Source organism: Choloepus didactylus, chromosome 16 (assembly GCF_015220235.1).
Source record: "Choloepus didactylus isolate mChoDid1 chromosome 16, mChoDid1.pri, whole genome shotgun sequence".
In the NCBI taxonomy this organism is placed as follows: domain Eukaryota; kingdom Metazoa; phylum Chordata; class Mammalia; order Pilosa; family Megalonychidae; genus Choloepus; species Choloepus didactylus.
The window spans coordinates 65,900,350-65,918,422 of record NC_051322.1 but is presented as its reverse complement, the minus strand read 5'-3'; the positions used below and the strand labels follow the sequence as shown (position 1 = coordinate 65,918,422).

At 40.2% G+C, this 18,073-nt stretch overlaps 1 protein-coding gene across 1 annotated transcript in view; it reads left to right on the top strand.

Annotated features, from left to right (window-relative positions):
* Window positions 1-17,741, top strand: part of TMEM200C (transmembrane protein 200C) — a 58,641-nt gene extending 40,900 nt beyond the window's left edge. Inside the window, exon 3 of the transcript XR_005212246.1 lies at window positions 17,686-17,741. The gene's annotated coding sequence lies outside the window, so the exon portion shown is untranslated. The remainder of the gene's footprint in view (window positions 1-17,685) is intronic.
* The last annotated feature ends 332 nt before the right edge of the window (window positions 17,742-18,073 follow it).

Sequence of the window (18,073 nt, the reverse complement as noted above, 5' to 3'; positions counted from 1 at the left end):
GTGTCCGCCTAATACAAGGTCTTGAAGATGTTTTCCTACATTATCTTCTTGGAGTTTTATGGTACTTTCTTTTATATTGAGATCTTTGGTCCATTTTGAGTTAATTTTTGTGCAGGGTGTGAGGTAGGGGTCCTCTTTCATTCTTTTGGATATGGATATCCAACTCTCCCAGCCCTGTTTGTTGAAAAGACCATTATGACCCAGTTCAGTGACTTTGGGGGCCTTATCAAAGATCAGTCGGCCATAGATCTGGGGGTCTATCTCTGAATTCTGAATTCGATTCCATTGATCTATATGTCTGTCTTTGTGCCAGTACCATGCTGTTTTGACAATGGTGGCTTTATAATAAGCTTCAAAGTCAGGGAGTGTAAGTCCTCCCACTTCGTTTTTCTTTTTTAGAGTGTCTTTAGCAATTCGAGGCATCTTCCCTTTCCAAATAAATTTGATAACTAGCTTTTCCAAGTCTGCAAAGTAGGTTGTTGGAATTTTGATTGGGATTGCATTGAATCTGTAGATGAGTTTGGGTAGAATTGACATCTTAATGACATTTAGCCTTCCTATCCATGAACATGGAATATTTTTCCATCTTTTAAGGTCCCCTTCTATTTCTTTTAGTAGTGTTATGTAGTTTTCTTTGTATAGGTCTTTTACATCTTTGGTTAAGTTTATTCCTAGGTACTTGATTTTTTTAGTTGCTATTGAAAATGGTATCTTTTTCTTGAGTGTCTCTTCAGTTTGTTCATTTCTAGCATATAGAAACATTACTGACTCATGTGCATTAATCTTGTATCCCGCTACTTTGCTAAATTTGTTTATTAGCTCTAGTAGCTGTATCGTCGATTTCTCAGGGTTTTCCAGATAGAAGATCATATCATCTGCAAACAATGACAGTTTACTTCTTCTTTTCCAATTTGGATGCCTTTTATTTCTTTGTCTTGCCGGATTGCCCTGGCTAGCACTTCCAGCACAATGTTGAATAACAGTGGTGACAGCGGGCATCCTTGTCTTGTTCCTGATCTTAGAGGGAAGGCTTTCAGTCTCTCACCATTGAGTACTATGGTGGCTGTGGGTTTTTCATACATGCTCTTTATCATATTGAGGAAGTTTCCTTCAATTCCTACCTTTTGAAGTGTTTTTATCAAAAACGGATGTTGGATTTTGTCAAATGCTTTTTCAGCATCTATTGAGATGATCATTTGATTTTTCCCTTTCAAATTTTTAATGTGTTGTAATACATTGATTGTTTTTCTTATGTTGAACCATCCTTGCATGCCTGGAATGAACCCCACTTGGTCATGGTGTATGATTTTTTTAATGTGTCTTTGGATTCGATTTGCATCTATATTCATTAGGGAGATTGGCTGGTAGTTTTCCTTTTTTGTAGCATCTTTGCCTGGTTTGGTATTAGATTGATGTTAGCTTCATAAAATGAGTTAGGTAGTGTTCCATTTTCTTCAGTGTTTTGAAAGAGTTTGAGTAAGATTGGTGTCAGTTCTTTCTGGAAAGTTTGGTAGAATTCCCCTGTGAAGCCATCTGGCCCTGGACATTTATTTGCGGGAAGATTTTTCATGACTGATTGGATCTCTTTGCTTGTGATGGGTTGATTGAGGTCTTCTGTTTCTTCTCTGGTCAGTATAGGTTGTTCATATGTTTCCAGGAAATTGTCCATTTCCTCTACATTATCCAGTTTGTTGCCATACAGTTGTTCATAGTATCCTCTTATAATTTTTTTAATTTCTTCAGGATCTGCAGTTATGTCACCATTTTCATTCATTATTTTGTTTATATGGGTCTTCTCTCTTTTTGATTTTGTCAGCCTAGCTAGGGACTTGTCAATCTTGTTGATCTTCTCAAAGAACCAACTTTTGGTGATATTTATCCTCTCTATTGTTTTTTTGTTCTCTATGTCATTTATTTCTGCTTTAATCCTTGTTATTTCTTTTCTTCTACTTGGTTTAGGATTGGTTTGCTGTTCATTTTCTAGCTTCTTCAGTTGATCCATTAGTTCTTTGATTTTGGCTCTTTCTTCCTTTTTAATATATGCGTTTAGTGCTATAAATTTCCTCCTCAGTACGGCTTTTGCTGCATCCCATAGGTTTTGGTATGTTGTGTTCTCATTTTCATTTGTCTCTATGTATTTAGCAATTTCTCTTGCTATTTCTTCTTTAACCCACTGATTGTTTAGGAGTGTGTTGTTTAACCTCCAGGTATATGTGAATTTTCTAAGTCTCTGATGGTTATTGACTTCTAACTGTATTCCATTGTGGTCAGAGAATGTGCTTTGAATAATTTCAAACTTTTTAAATTTATTGAGCCTTGTTTTATGTCCCAGCATATGATCTATTCTGGAGAAAGTTCTGTGAGCACTAGAAAAGTATGTGAATCCTGGTGATTTGGGATGTAATGTTCTGTATATGTCTGTTAAATCTAATTCATTTATCAGATTGTTTAGGTTTTCAGTTTCCTTATTGGTCTTCTGTCTGGTTGATCTATCTATAGGAGAGAGTGATGTGTTGAAGTCTCCCACAATTATTGTGGAAACATCAATTGCTTCCTTTAGTTTTGCCAGTGTTTCTCTCATGTATTTTGTGGCACCTTGATTGGGTGCATAGACATTTATGATTGTTATTTCTTCTTGCTGAATTGCCCCTTTTATTAGTATGTAGTGGCCTTCTTTGTCTCTCAAAACATCCCTGCATTTAAAGTCTATTTTATCTGAGATTAGTATTGCTATACCTGCTTTCTTTTGGCTGTAGCTTGCATGAAATATTTTTTTCCATCCTTTCACTTTCAATTTTTTTGTGTCCCTGTGTCTAAGATGAGTCTCTTGTATGCAACATAATGATGGTTCATTTTTTTTTGATCGATTCTGCGAATCTATATCTTTTAATTGGGGAGTTTAATCCATTTGCATTCAACGTTGTAACCGTGAAGGCATTTCTTGTATCAGCCTTCTTATCTTTTGGCTTATGTTTGTCATATATATTTTTCCCCTCTCTCTATTAATATCCTTTATTGTACCCATACCAAATCTCTTTAGTACTGAACCTTTCTCCAAGTCTCTCTGTCCTTTCTTTGTTTCTCTGTCTGTAGGGCTCCCTTGAGTATCTCCAGTAGGGCAGGTCTCTTGTTAGCAAATTCTCTCAGCATTTGTTTGTCTGTGAAGAATTTAAGCTCTCCCTCAAATTTGAAGGAGAGCTTTGCTGGATAAAGTATTCTTGTTTGGAAATTTTTCTCACTCAGAATTTTAAATATATCGTGCCACTGCCTTCTTGCCTCCATGGTGGCTGCTGAGTAGTCACTACTTAGTCTTATGCTGTTTCCTTTGTATGTGGTGAATTGCTTTTCTCTTGCTGCTTTCAGAACTTGCTCCTTCTCTTCCGTGTTTGACAGTGTGATCAGAATATGTCTCGGAGTGGGTTTATTTGGATTTATTCTATTTGGAGTTCGCTGGGCATTTATGATTTGTGTATTTATGTGGTTTAGAAGATTTGGGAAGTTTTCCCCAACAATTTCTTTGAATACTCTTCCTAGACCTTTACCCTTTTCTTCCCCTTCTGGAACACCAATGAGTCTTACATTTGGACTTTTTATATTATCTATCATATCCCTGAGGTCCGTTTCAATTTTTTCAATTTTTTCCCCCATTCTTTCTTTTGTGCTTTCGTTTTCCATTCTGTCATCTTCCAGGTCACTGATTCGTTGTTCAACTTCCTCTAGTCTTGTACTATGAGTATCCAGAATCTTTTTAATTTGGTCAACAGTTTCTTTAATTTCCATAAGATCATCTATTTTTTTTATTAATCTTGCAATGTCTTCTTTATGCTCTTCTAGGGTCTTCTTGATATCTTTTTTATCCCGTACTATGGTCTCATTGTTCAACTTTAGTTTTTTGAGTAGTTGCTCTAGTTGCTGTGTCTCTTCTGATCTTTTGATTTGGGTGCTTGGGCTTAGGTTATCCATATCATCTGGTTTTTTCATATGCTTTATAATTTTCTGTTGTTTTTGGCCTCTTGGCATTTGCTTAACTTAATAGGGTTCTTTTAGGATTTGTAGACCAGTTGAAGTCCTTATCTCTAATTTATCAGATCTACAGCTTCGTGGAGTACACTTTCTCTAACTAACCAGCAGGTGGCATCCACGAGCCACCTGTTCTCCACAAGCCAGTTCTCCCCTGCTTTGCCTTTGTGGTGAGTGGGGGAGTGAGTCTTGTGGGGTCCAATTGGTGTTCCAAGCTTGTGTGTGTAGTTGGTGTTGCCTGCCCTGTATATGGGGCGTGTTTCTGGGCGGTCAGGGAGGGGGGTTGGCTCTAACAATCAAATCTCCCTGGTGTTCCTGGAGTTTTAAAGCTGCTGCAATAGTCTAATCCTTCAGTTCCGTCCTGCCGCAGTTTGTCTCTGCCACTGACCCACAAGTCCTTGGTATTGGCGTACGGCTCCTGAGACTTGCAAGTGGGTCCCTCTTCCAGGCCGTGCACCCCCTGGTCCTCTGTTGAGGGATGACTGTGCTATGTCACAGGTGAGTGCCGTCCCCTCAGGGCGGTTCTGGGCTGCTGGGCTGTGTAGGGAGGCTCCCAGTCTGCTGAAATGATGGCTGAATGGGGCTTTGTTAATTCACACTGCTCCACCTTCCCAACTCTGGGACAATCAGCTGAGGTTGCAGGGAAGGGTAATGTCCACGCCCAGTTTTGTGGTGTGTGCCTGTTATTTGAAGCACTTCCGTCACACTGGGTTGTCTGGGGCAGCTCTGGGCTGTGGGGCTGGTGATGGTCCGGCGTGTTTCCTGTCCACCAGGATGATGGCTGTGAGCGGACACCCCCCTTTTCTTGGGAAGTTGTGGTGTTTAGTAAATTTTCTCAGCCACTGGATTATTGCCTTTTGTCTCAGAGCTCTCTTAATTCTGCTCTTGTCTTGACCTGCCCAAATCGCAAGTCTTTGAGGCTTTTTGTTTTGGGCTTCTTAGAGTAATTGTTTTCGAAAAAGAAAAAAAGATTAAAAAAAAAAAAAGGGCCCTCCTCACAGATCTAATGGGTTATTGAAATGCTAAGAGACAAAGCAATTAGGGCCATTAAGGAAAGGTCCACAGGGCAGAGAGATCAACTTTTCTTCGGGATTTGCATATGAGCCTCAGGGCCTGAGCTCTGCCCTTCCCCTTTCTATGTTCACCAGAACTCCAGAAATCCTCCGCTTTTATTTTGGAGTTTTTCGTGCTGTTTTTTTCTGTGCCTGTCTCCTCTCTGCTGGGCTGGCTGCTCTCAGATTCTCTGGTGTCTGGTCTCAGTCTATCTATGGTTGGAATTTGGATCAGTAGAATGAGTTTCTGATAAGAGCTGCCACTGCAGTTCTCCCTTCTCCTTCCTGGCGCTGACAGCCCCTCCTCCCACAGGACTGAGCCTGGCAGGGAGGGGTGCGGGTCCCCTGGCCGCAAAAACTTACAGATTTCACTGATCTCAGCAGTTCGACATGTTCATGAGTGTTGTATGAAGTATGCCCAAAGTCAAATTGCTCTGTGGTGTCCAGTCCATGCAGTTCCTGGCTTTCTACCTACTTTCCTGGAGGAGTAACTAAAACATACAGCTCACCAATCTGCCATCTTGCCCCGCCTCCTCATAAAGCCACTCCCAATCTATTTTTGAACATTCTCCTTACATCAGAAAGACTCAGAATAAGAATAAAAAATAAAAGTAAAAAAGAATATCCAAATCATCCCCCCATCCCACCCTATTTTTCATTTAGTTTTGTCCCTATTTTTCTACTCATGCATCCATACACTAGATAAAGGGAGTGTGATCCACAAGGTTTTCATAATCACATTGTCACGCCTCGTAAGGTACGTTGTTATACATATTGTCTTCAGGAGTCCAGACTACTGGATTGGAGTTTGATAGTTTCAGGTATTTACTTCTAGGTATTCCAAGACAATAAAACCTAAGACGTGTTATCTATATAGTGCATAAGAATGTCCACCAGAGTGACCTCTCAACTCCATTTGGAATCTCTCAGCCACTGAAACTTTATTTCATTTCATTTTGCATCCCCGTTTTGGTCAAGAAGATGTTCTCAATCCCATGTTGCAGGGTCCAGATTCATCCCCGGGAGTCATATCCTGCATTGCCAGGGAGATTTACACCCCTGGGAGTCGGGTTCCACATAGGGGGAAGGGCAGTGAGATCACCTGCCGAGGTGGCTTAGTTAGAGAGAGAGGGCCACATCTGAGCAACAAAGAGACACTCAGGGGAAGACTGTTAGGCATAATTATATGAAAGTTTAGCCTCTCCTTGGCAGTAACAAGCTTCATAAGGGCAAGTTCCATAATAGAGGGCTCAGCACATCAAACCGCCAGTCCTAATGTTTGTGACAACATCAGCATCAGCCCAGGTGAAGGAGTCCAACACTTCCACACTTTCCCCCAGCTCCTCAGAGGGGCCCTGAAAATATATTTTTATTCTCTGCCCAAATTACTTTGGGATGTGTCACTATTTCACTCTAACCTATACTTATGTACCATATCTCACTTCCTATTCAAAGTTCCATGTAATTGTGGTGTTTGAACAAACTGACTGTAGAGTTGTACTGTTTAGAAAATATAGATCGTGCACCAAATAGACATCTCTTCCGTTGGTCTCACATGGAAGCTGAAGTTTTAAAACACAGGCAGTTTCGACCTCCACCCATTGGCCTGGTTTGCCCTAGTCTTAACCAGATCTGCTTCATTCATATCACTAATTGAAGTCTGGGCTTTTTTTCAGCTATTTTTTTTTTTTTTTTAACAGTTGCTATTTGCGCTAATACCAGCTTCATATATGCCAAACTCTAGCTCTGAGTTTCAGGTGTCACAGAGATACCCAATGTTCCAGAGACCAATCAGGTTATACACTAAGGGATCAGCATCTCAAAGTTTGGAGATAGCCATTACAATTCAGGAGTAGATTTGGCTGCGGTAAGAGCTTACAATCTGGGACCATTACAATAATCTTTCCCCTCTTAGACTGTGTTCTAAGATTCAATTCTGATTTTACACATTGTTGTTAGTCCATATTGGTGAGGCAGTATAGTGTTTGCCTTTATTTCTGGTGTACTTCACTCAAGATTCTGTGTACACAGAATCCATTCACCTCATTGCATGTCTCACAGCTTCACTCTTTCTCATAGTTGCTCAGTATTCCGTTGTATGCATACACCACAGTTCACCATTCTGTTCCTCAGTCTGTACTCTTAGGCCACCTCCACTCATTACAAATCATCAACACTGCCTCCATAAACACCAATGTGCAAATGTCCATTCATATCTCTGATCTCAGATCTTCCAGTGACATATGCCATAATGAGGTTGCAGGACCTTATGGCCACACTTACTTAGCTTTTTATGGAACCACCACATTGACCTCCAGAAAAGCTACACCGTTCTGCCTGCTCATTAACAGTAGATAGGTACATCCCTCTCTTCATGTTTTCTCCAACACTTTTACTCCTATTTATATATTTTTCCTACAGTTTTAGTAGAGTTATATTCACATACCATACATTTATAAACAGTGTACAGTCAATCATTCATGGTAGCATCGTAAAGTTGTACATTTATCTTATGGTGTTTTTTTTTTAAAAAAATTTATTTTAGTAACAAATGACTTGGCATCCTTTCTTGTCACTTAATGGAAATGACTTCCAGAAGCTTATTCCCTATAGCAAAGTCTGGCCTTCTATAAGAAGTCTAACAAGTCTTAGTAGTAAAGTCATTATTGAAAAAAAAAAAAAACACCCCAAAACTTGTGTGTTGGCTGGTGGCCTCGAATGGGGTCAAAATTGCCTACTTCACAGGTCAAAGAGCATTTGTTTCAAGGCTTTTGAGGAGGTGAAAGGAGTGGGTAGCTAGGTCTTAACACTCTTCACAGCATAGCTTGTGTCTTGATTTTTGGAAAAATGCAGAACCTGGGGACTGGAGAAGGTCTAGCTGTGGAGTTTTCCATTCTGGCTGCACATTGGTGCTTTAAAAAAAAACAAAAACTGCTTTTAGGAGGCTTCCACATCCAATGTTAGCAAGTCACAAGTCTCTATTGCTCTCCTTCTAACAACCCAAACAAACTGCATATACTACTTTATAAGTATACTAGGGTTATATGTATAAGGAAATATATTGTAGATAATGAGAGCCAGGTTTTGTTTCTCACGATCAGAGAAAGAAGCTACAGATTAGGAAAGAATGGTCTCTTAGGTGCCAGACTGGAATTGGAGATATCAGTATGAACCCATATACTGTTTTTTAAATATGTGTTCATATAGATAGAGAAACATGTTAGATAGGGTTAGTATACATTCATGTATGTCCAAACTCTGCCCACTGAGAGGCCTAGCAGCCTTGCTATCCCGCACTAGCGATGGGCACACTCAGAGCCCAGATCTTGGCTTCTAAATTCCATTCTCCGATAGAAGGAATGAGGGCTCTTTGGAAAAAAAGTTTGATGCTGGGACAGGGAAGATACAAGATGAAACTGGAGCATCTTATGGTGCCAGAAAGAAAGGGAGTGCTTAAAAAAGAATGGGAGTGTGTTAGAGCCACGTTTGTGCCCATCTGGAAGAGCTCCCAATGGCTGAAGCTGGAACAATTAGAGTGATCAAATAACTGGTGATAGTATTGGATTATAACCCATAGAATAAAATAAATATTCATAGGCTCCTACTGATATAAGTAAATAATTGAATACATAGACAAATGGGGGAAAGAGCTCTATTTTGCAGAAGAATTGCAACTAATAAATGAGAAGGAATAAATAAGGCAGTTAGAAAATTATCCTTAGGCTACCACGGTAAGAATTATTGCAGGCAAGATCCAACCATGGATGCTAAAATTAATGGGCAAAAGTTTAAAGAGAAACAGGATATTTGCAGCATCTCAAAGTACCTCCCAAGAAATTCATTAGCTACCGATAGAAAAATAGTAACTTTGCAGGGGGAAACCCAGAAGACATCACCTTTACCAAGCGGTCAAAGTTAAAAATCACCACAAATGAGGTGTCAACATTGGGTGCTTCTGGGTGTGAGACCCTGAAGGAGGCATGTCACTTCTGTAGTGTTGGTCAAAAATGCACAACCTCGATCTAATCACAAGAATACATCAGACAAGTCGAGGGACAGTCAACAAAATAAGCACTTTTCAAAAGTACTGTGGTCAAAGACAAGGAAATACCAAAGAGCTGTCCCAGATCGAAGGAGACAAGGAGACAGGACAACTAAATGCAACATAAGATCCTGGATTGGATCCTGGAACGGATCCTGAAACAGAAAAGGAACATTACTGGAAAAAAAACTGGTGAGATCAATATAAAATCTCTAGTTAAGTTAATGTTAATTTCTTAATTTTGATAATCGTACTATCGTTGTGTGCAATGTTAGGGGAAGTGGGGCGAAAGGTGTACGGGTTCTCTCTGTGCTATTCTTGCAAATTTCTCTAAGTCTAAAATTGTTTGAAAAGGAAATTAAAAATAAAAAATGATGCTAAATGATCTAGCGGAAAAGTTTGACGGCATGCCTGAAGAGAATTTCCGCAAAGACGTAGAAACTATATATATAAAAAAGAACCAAATGGAGATGTCAGAACTAAGAAATACAGATGCGTGGGTCTTGCTACCAAAATCCTGATTTAACTGATCTGAAGCAGGGCACAGAAATTCCCAGGTAATTTTAATGATAGCCAAAACTGAGAACTGGGCTAGCCTCATCAAATGAGCATTAAAATATAAAGAAATTATCAAGAGTGTGCTGGGGATCCCTGAGAGCAACCCCAAGTTGGGAGCTGAGCTGGCACTCACAGGAATCAGTCTATAGTTGTACTCCTGGCTGAGACTTATTCCAGCAACGTAGGAAGGATCCACGACCAAATCAGGCAGGCTTCCAGATCAGGTCCTTTCCCTCCTACTCAGGGCACACTGGAGCTTGCTCTTTTCTCCAGCAACAAAAAAATCAGCAAGCATATGATGCTTCTCCCCAGGGGAGCCCATTAGAGGAACATAGTTGAAGGTTTTTATTGGGGGCTGGTCACGTAGGCATCCTCTGCTTAACATGTACCCAAATTTCAGACTCCCGGCAAGAAAGCAGGCATTGAACATAAACCACATTATGTGTGCAAACAGTCTAGGCATGGTGAGCTACCCTCATCGTTTCGGGAAAGTTTTATATCAGGGTGGGGATCTGTTTACCAGCCAAGTTCCCAAGCTCCAGCCTTGCAAGCAGGCCTGGCTAAGGAGAGCAGTCTCGGGCCGGCTACATTAATTTTTCTGTACCACCATTGCTAACATTTCACCGGGCACTTAGGAGAGGAGAGTCAGTGTACTGGCTGTTTTACATGCATTGTCTTGTGTAATCCTCATGACAACTCTGTCAGGTGGGTGTTATCTTCCCTTTTATAGCTGAGAAGATTTGAGGCTTAGAGAAGTTAAATAACAGACCCAACATCACACAGCCAATTGTTAGCTCTCCTCCAGACTCACAGCTCAATTCTGACACATTGTATTCAGAATCTTCAACTTCTTTTTCCCATCAAAATTGGAGGTAAATAATAGCTCTCCTCTCTTTACCATAGAGCTGTTGTTTGAAGATTAATGGTGATGTCTCTGAAAGTACCTAGAGAGAAGTTACATAAATCCCATATTTTTCCACTTTTATCACCACTGTAGGTAGTTACAACCAAAGAAGGGTCTCAAAGAATATCAATAAATACGACATTTGAAAAATCACCTGTAAGGGTTGACTTTATTTTCCAATATTACAATAAAATATGAAAAGGTCATTTTCCCAAATTATTGTCAATTGGCCTATTTTGCCATTTTTTGTGTGTGTTTTTTAAAGATAAGGATCTGGGCTTTAGCTTTTCTGTATTTCTGACTTCTTTCCCACTTTTTGGCATCCCCTATTCTTGGACCATGTGAAGCACTTTGCATGCAGTTACACTAGGTACAACTAGAAGCTGCTGACACTTCACGAGCCCATTACAGAATTGGTGCCCAGTACATCCTCTCTAGTAGTTTCAATTCCATAAACATGAAGCTCATTTCTGTTACCATCTCTTGTAAATGTATGTCAGCAATTGGAAATCAAAAGGTGAAGGAGAGAGCTTCTATGCTCTGGGCAGGACCAAAAAGCCCTTTGCATTTTGCCCTAGAGGGCCTGGCCTCTCCCCGGAGCCGCTACACAGGAAATCGGCAGCCAGTCCTGGGCTGACTCAGCCAGCCAAGCTGCCTTGTGGAAGGTTCCAGAGAGGAGTGGCCTTTGCTGATCTGCTCCTTTGGTGGAATCATCTCTCACTGGTCAAGCTGTGGCTGTTGCAAAATTTATGCCAACTGAAGCAAAGATGCTGACTTGGAATTTTAACTAAAAGAGAGCCTTAATGAAATAGTCTAAAGTTCCAGAATAGGGGTTGGCAAACTTTTTCTGTAAAGGGCCAGATATTAAATATTTTAGGCTCCCTGGGCCATACTGTATCTGTCTCAAAGGACTCAACTCTGCTGATGTAGGATGCAAACAGCTTTAGACAATACGTAAGCAATTGGGCCTGCCTATTTTCAAAAACAGGCAGTGGGTTGGATTTGGCTTCTGGGCTGTAGCTTGCCATTGCCTATTGAAGAGTGTTAGCAGAATTTGCTGTAATTTTGTCCTCTAATTTAAGATACCCAGGGAATAATTAACTCCTATATTCATAATGCACCCTATTATTCCTACCTAGAGCACAAACACAATTCTTATACCCGAATGCTAGAATGCGCAGATGTGCAATGCATTCAATTTCCTTTATGGTGGATACCAGTGCTAATCATTCTTAAATATAGAAATGCAGCTAGAACTGGCATGTGTTAATCAATTGCACATGAGCCTTCTTATTTGGCACCCTGCCAAATCCTATATGGTGAACAGCTGGGATTTCATGGCTTTTGCAAAATGTATTAAGGTACGGCAACAGAAGAACTATATCCAGATGCCTGTACACTGTAACACATCTGGAAAGAAGCTAGGTTGCAAAATCAATCACATTCACTCCGGTCCCAGCACACAGATATTCTTTGCAGTTCAAAATCTACAAATACAAGTAAAATCTAAGCAAGCCTTTATGTTTGCAGCAGTTTTTTTCCTTTATGCAGTCTGAATTTCAAAATGTAGCTGAGCTTATTCTGGGATTGATTTGCACAAAATAACTCCATGCATGCCATGAAACACCATTTGAATTTTAATTATAGGTGTTTTGAGTAGTCTCCCTCTGTTAAAATGATGGCCAGTGGTAGCAAACAATTGTTACAACCAGTAGATGGCGTCATCACAGCTAGAACAACATTTTTGACCTATTTTTTTTAAACATCAGACTTGCTGATTTCTGAGGGCTTACCCTCTCACGTTATTTTAATCATTTTCATGTTTAGCCTTACTCTTCACAGTTGAATTTCAAAACTTTCACCAAAAAATTCTTAGAAGGGGTTAAAAAAGAAAAAAATCCTATAATTTGAACTTGATAGTTCTGCACTTCCAAAAAGCAAACTAATATTCTGACTTTTTAAAATGGATATCATTGAAAACATTAGACACTGAACATGGGGCATTTCAAGTATAATTTGCTCTTTATGATTGAATAAAGCCAAGTTGCTAATTGCTGGACTAGGACCAAAAAATGTAATAGGCAAAACTGCAAACACCCTCCAATTTGGATAAATTCCATGAGAGTCAATTGAGTTTAAAAGTTTCACAAATAGTTAAATAGGATAGACCAGAAGGATAGACCAATAGATTGAATTCTGCTCCTTGGAGCTCAATTTGCTTTTTAGCCAATAATATTTATAAGCTGTCTGTAATTGCAACAAACTAAAGTCATTAGGACCCCATCCATTTTCTTATGCAACTTCAGTGCAACTTCAGTGTATTCCACCAAACCTAGATATACTTTTTAGAGATAGGCGGAATTTGTATGTCTCAACTCTTTCTATTACCTGCAGTTCTTATCAAAGTCAATATCTTGGATTTTAAATAATTTTGGGTTGAAAACAAAAAGAATATTTCTTGTTATGCTTTGTTTGAATTTGGTTCATGGCATAAATAAAATAGCATTCTTAGAATTGTGAAGGACAGGGGTCTGCAGGGGAAAAGAGTAATCCAATCTGAGATTTGTTTCTTACTTTAATCATGAGCCATAAAAACAGCCAAATCCCATGTCATTCTGCAGGAAAGGTTACATCAGCATTTCATATAATATTTATAGTGTAAAAGAAGCCATGCATCTGACTCCAACATGACATCAATCTTCTTCCTCTCTTTATCCCTCGTGCCATCCCCTTCCCACATTCTTATCCCCACCTCAGCTAATTGTGTTCCCTGGTGCCATTCTGATAATGGAGAAAACCGGCTGAAGAGTCCTGACAGAACAAGAAACCTAAACCGCAAAACAAATATAGAATCATACTGCACTAGCCTTTCAGCAGGGTGACCAGCTGTCCCAGTGGGCCCAGGACTGAGGGGTTTCTGGACATGGAACTTTCAGTGCTAAGACCAGGAAAAAAACAGGACAAACCTGGACAAGTCGATGACCCTATTTTTAAGAGACCAAGGCTTCAGAATATGAATGCTTCACTCAAAATATTTATTTCACCCTAGTTATGTGAGAAATCAACATGGGGCAACTCACAATATTGGGCTCTCCTGTTAAAGCCTATTGCTCCCGGGGCAAAGGTCAGGGATTCTGACAAAAGCCAAAGCTTTTCTGGGTTCCCAGATATTTGTCTTAACCCCAACCACCTAGGCTCATGGGGTTGGGAAGGGCGGGACAGGGCTTTAGAGAGCTAATTATTCAGAGAACTCAACAGCCATATTTGGATCAGCATCTCAAGTCTTAGATGCTACTGGCAATCTTTTCCTGTGGTATTGCCCTTCTTTAATACTCACTGAAAACTCATTTGTTCTCAAAAGAATAAATCGAAGCAGCTGAAAAGGAGCTCAGTCATAAAGATTCACTCAATGTAATCACGGTTACTTCTCAGCAAAGCTGCTCTGGATGGCTTGAGGAACGCCAGGTGGGGTTCAGTTTTTGTGCCTGTGTTGTCTGTGCTCATTTCAGAACTTCTCGTAAACAACCAATTTACAAGCAGTTACCTCGATGGGGTGGAGGCTGCACCGTCACATTTATTCCAAAATCCAGGCAAAGGCAAACTATGACTGAGCAGTTGAATAGCCAGAATTTTCAAAAGGTCCCTTCTGTTACTGTACCCTGCAAACTCAAAACCAGCATGGTTCTATTTAGTGTAAATTGTGCCTCATAAAAGGATGTCATTATAATGTCCCCCCCACTTGGATTTATGTGTCCTCACCTTAGGCCATGTAGAGAAAGCAGAGGACTCCACTCTGTAGTCTGGATCCCTTTCTGCAATCTTGCCTTGGAACCCTTCATGTTTCATCAACCACTCACCTTCCCCAAATCAGCACTGATTCAGGGTCTTGAACACAAGAGTTTTGGGGCTGTGGGAACCCAGGCTAGCACTACTTTGGAAGTGGCAGATGGGTTGTGTAGATGGCAGTTGCATAGAACCCAAAATAGGTTCTGCATTGCTTGCATATATAAGCTCTGGGTGCAGTAGAGTGGGTCTATAAGGTTCTGAAACAGCAATTCTATCCAAAAGGCCAGCATTGTTTGAAAGAAGACACTAAATGGTTAAAGAAAACACCAAACAAAACACGCTCTTCTTATGAAAAATGCCTTCCCTCCTAACCAGTCTGAGATTTCCACCAGTATCAGGTCATCGGTGACTCTTGAAAAAGCCCCAAGTAGTGCAAGAGAGCATGTTATCTTGGATGAGTAATGAGTAGCAACTTACTACACATAGTTATTCCAGAGTTCAAGGAAAAGCAAGAAGAGCCAGGTAATGTTGACTCCTGGACTTTCCAAGTAGGTATGGAACAAGAATCCCGGTAACTAAGAGCTGGGAGATTGCTGATAAAGATATAGTTAATCTACTTGACATGCTTATCAAAGGCCATTAGCCCTCCACCTTTGCCTTACATTCCTGTAGGAGTCAGATATCTGGCCCAGGCTTACCAGCCATGAAGCCATGGGATTTCTAACAAAATGTCCCCATCATATATTTGAATCTATTTCATGCTAGCCCTTGAAGAGCAAGGAAAGTGTTTGAGAATGGTAAAATAATAGAATGAGTCATTTTTAGTGAAGGTAAGTCTTAAAGAGATTTGGGTTTCTGCACAGAAAATATTTATAGCCTAGTAATTTAAAACCTAATCTACCAGCCTTTTAAATATTTTTAGTTAGAGAAGAGGGATTGTCATTCACCTTTTCTGGGGGCTAAATAATTTTATGAAAGAGGTGTAATGGAATGATGAAGAATTCAAGCCCTAAAGGCAGACTTCTTGGGTTCAAATCCTAGTTCTACCACTTGGTAGTGCATGAGACCCAGAGCCATTTATAGTTTAGTTTGTAAAAGAAAGAGATTAGTGATTCTTATGACATAGGGTGTTTGGAGTACGAGTTGTACATGCCTAGAATTATGCCTGGCACATCGCAGATTCTTAGTTGTTACAACAATCATCAGCCTTGAAATCATCACCCTTATCTGAATTTGGGTGGAGGCTCTCCTTGAGACAGCAGAAAAAGGTTTTTTACTCATTCTGGAAGAAGGAAAAACTGAAGCAGCAATAACTGTTGACTGTGTTACCAGTGGAAGAGGGTCTCTAGTAAATGGATGCTGTGTAAGTTACCAGCTGTACTTCTTGCTTAAACAACAACACATCTTAGGTTTCCTCGTTCCATTTTGTTTAAAATATTCTGTTTCAATTTGCTACAAACTTCTGGAATATCTCAGAAATTCCAAATTTATGGCATCTAAACAACATCTCCCAGATGGCCTTTTCAAGCAAAGAAAACTGAAAATTCCTATAAGTCATCCTGTTCTGATTTTATGTTAAAAATATGGCCACTTTAGTATGTTTTCCATTTGCACCTGCCTGGGCTCTTGCCAGATTCCTTTTGGGCCACATAATTCCAGCTCACACTGATGAGACAATTGTGCTCATGTATTACTTATTTGATTCTTTAGTTCAAGTCTATTTCTTGCACTGAAAAAGTACAGAACATTGGACCTTTGTCAAGAAGCTTACAGAATTAAAGCAAACCTCAAGAGAACATTCACAAGGGCAAATGAGTTATTTCAAGTGAGACAACAATGTGTTCATAAGGACAGCATACTATTTATTCTTTTATTCAAGACCCAGTTCAAATATCGCCTTCTTTTTAACCTTTTTCAATTCCTCCAATCATATCTGAAGTCTCTAGAACTCTAGTAGTACTATCATTCTGGAGTTTGCCGTGTTGTACTTTAACCAACTACAAATCTAACTCCTTTCTCTTTCCACAATCCCTTGCTCCCCATAGATTTTGCAGCCTCCATATAGGAACTACTCTTGTTAGTCCCAGCAACTAGTATTGTTTATAGCACAGAGTCAGTGCCCAAAAATGCCTGTTAAATATGGTAGACTTTATCAGTGCTCACCAACATAAGTTTTTCTCTCCTCTTCAGTCCACGGAACACCAAGATTCCTAGATCGGTTGCAGTTAGGACCCACTTTCAGTGCTTTCCCATAGGACGAGCACAGAAGGGATGGGGTGAGGTCTGAAGGCCGTGGCACTGAAGCTACTTGTTAAGATGGTGACGCCTCTATCAGCCTAGATTCTCAAGTAACAATGAAAGAGCAGCTCCCTGCTACTCACTTTGGAGATGATTGAGCAATAAACCTTTGTGATGATAAGCTACAGGGATTTGGGTTTTTTTGTTACTACAGCATAGATTAGCCTAAACTGACTAATGCACAATGGATGAGAAATATGTTCCCTTCATTAGATTCAGACATCAGCTTAGAAGCATCTTAGTGTCATAGGCAAAGCACTCTCTTAGGATTCAGGAAATAAGATGTGTGCATTTATGTACATTCACTTGGATTTTAATCAATAAACTGTTGGAATTTTAACTCCCTTGGGTAAAACTGGGGGTTAAGCAGGCTGATACTAAAATTTATATACTATGATTCCATGGATTTGAAGAAATGTTAACTGTCTTTGGAGTCAAATGCTCCAATTTAAGAGATTACTGATGCATGGGCTAAAAATTGGAAAACGTTATTGGTTACCACAAATCCAGAGTGGAATCTTATTTATAATTCAGCCAACCATTTTATAGTTCCTTAGTAAGAGCTCTTCCCTTTCTGATTGACTTTCAGAAGAAAAAGGATTTTACAAAATTATATTTGCCTTTCTGGATGATCTGGCAATTCAAGACAGATTTTTGTCCACCATACCCAGCCCTCTAGGCAAACTGGCCATGTAGAAATAGGAACTCCTACTGCACAGTGGGAACATCCCAAGGGGAGTATCAGATCTTGAGGAGAAGGAGCTTGTGGGTTTAACTAAATGGGTGGGTCTGATTTGGCAGCCATCTTTCAGACAGATGTCTGTGAGGTCACAGAGGCAAATCAATGAGCTCATGGCTGATGTAAAGCCCATTAAATGCAATTTGGCCCAGCCACTGTTCTGTTGCTTTGAGCCCTTGAAGCATTTGCAGCTGACATTAGGGATTCCTCCTTCACTAGGAATGTCCTCACTGCAGGAAGGAGTAAAGAGCCAGGAGCTCACTCTCTACTGATTCTGCTTTCACAGAAGCAGTGCTTGGAGCCCAGGAAATGATGCCAATGGCCCTGATGGTTGCAATGGCCCCTGCCTTGTTCTTCAGAAGATAGCAACGTGAAAGCACCTTGGAGGGTGAGGGGGACAGGATATGGGAACACTGTACTTTTTGCACGATTTTTCTGCCAACCTGCAGCAGCTCTAATACATAAATAAATAATGATAAATAAAAGCAACTGAGTGACCCTTGACTTCCCTTGCTTTAGGTGGACATGGCGCATTTGTCATCCTGAAGATGGGATGTCACTGTTCATCCTATGGTTGATTCCAGTGGCTCTGAGCCCGAGCAGTCACCTGAATCACTTCAGCAGCGAGTCCTAGAGCTGGATGAGGGGGCCTGGGCCTCTGTATTGTTATCAGC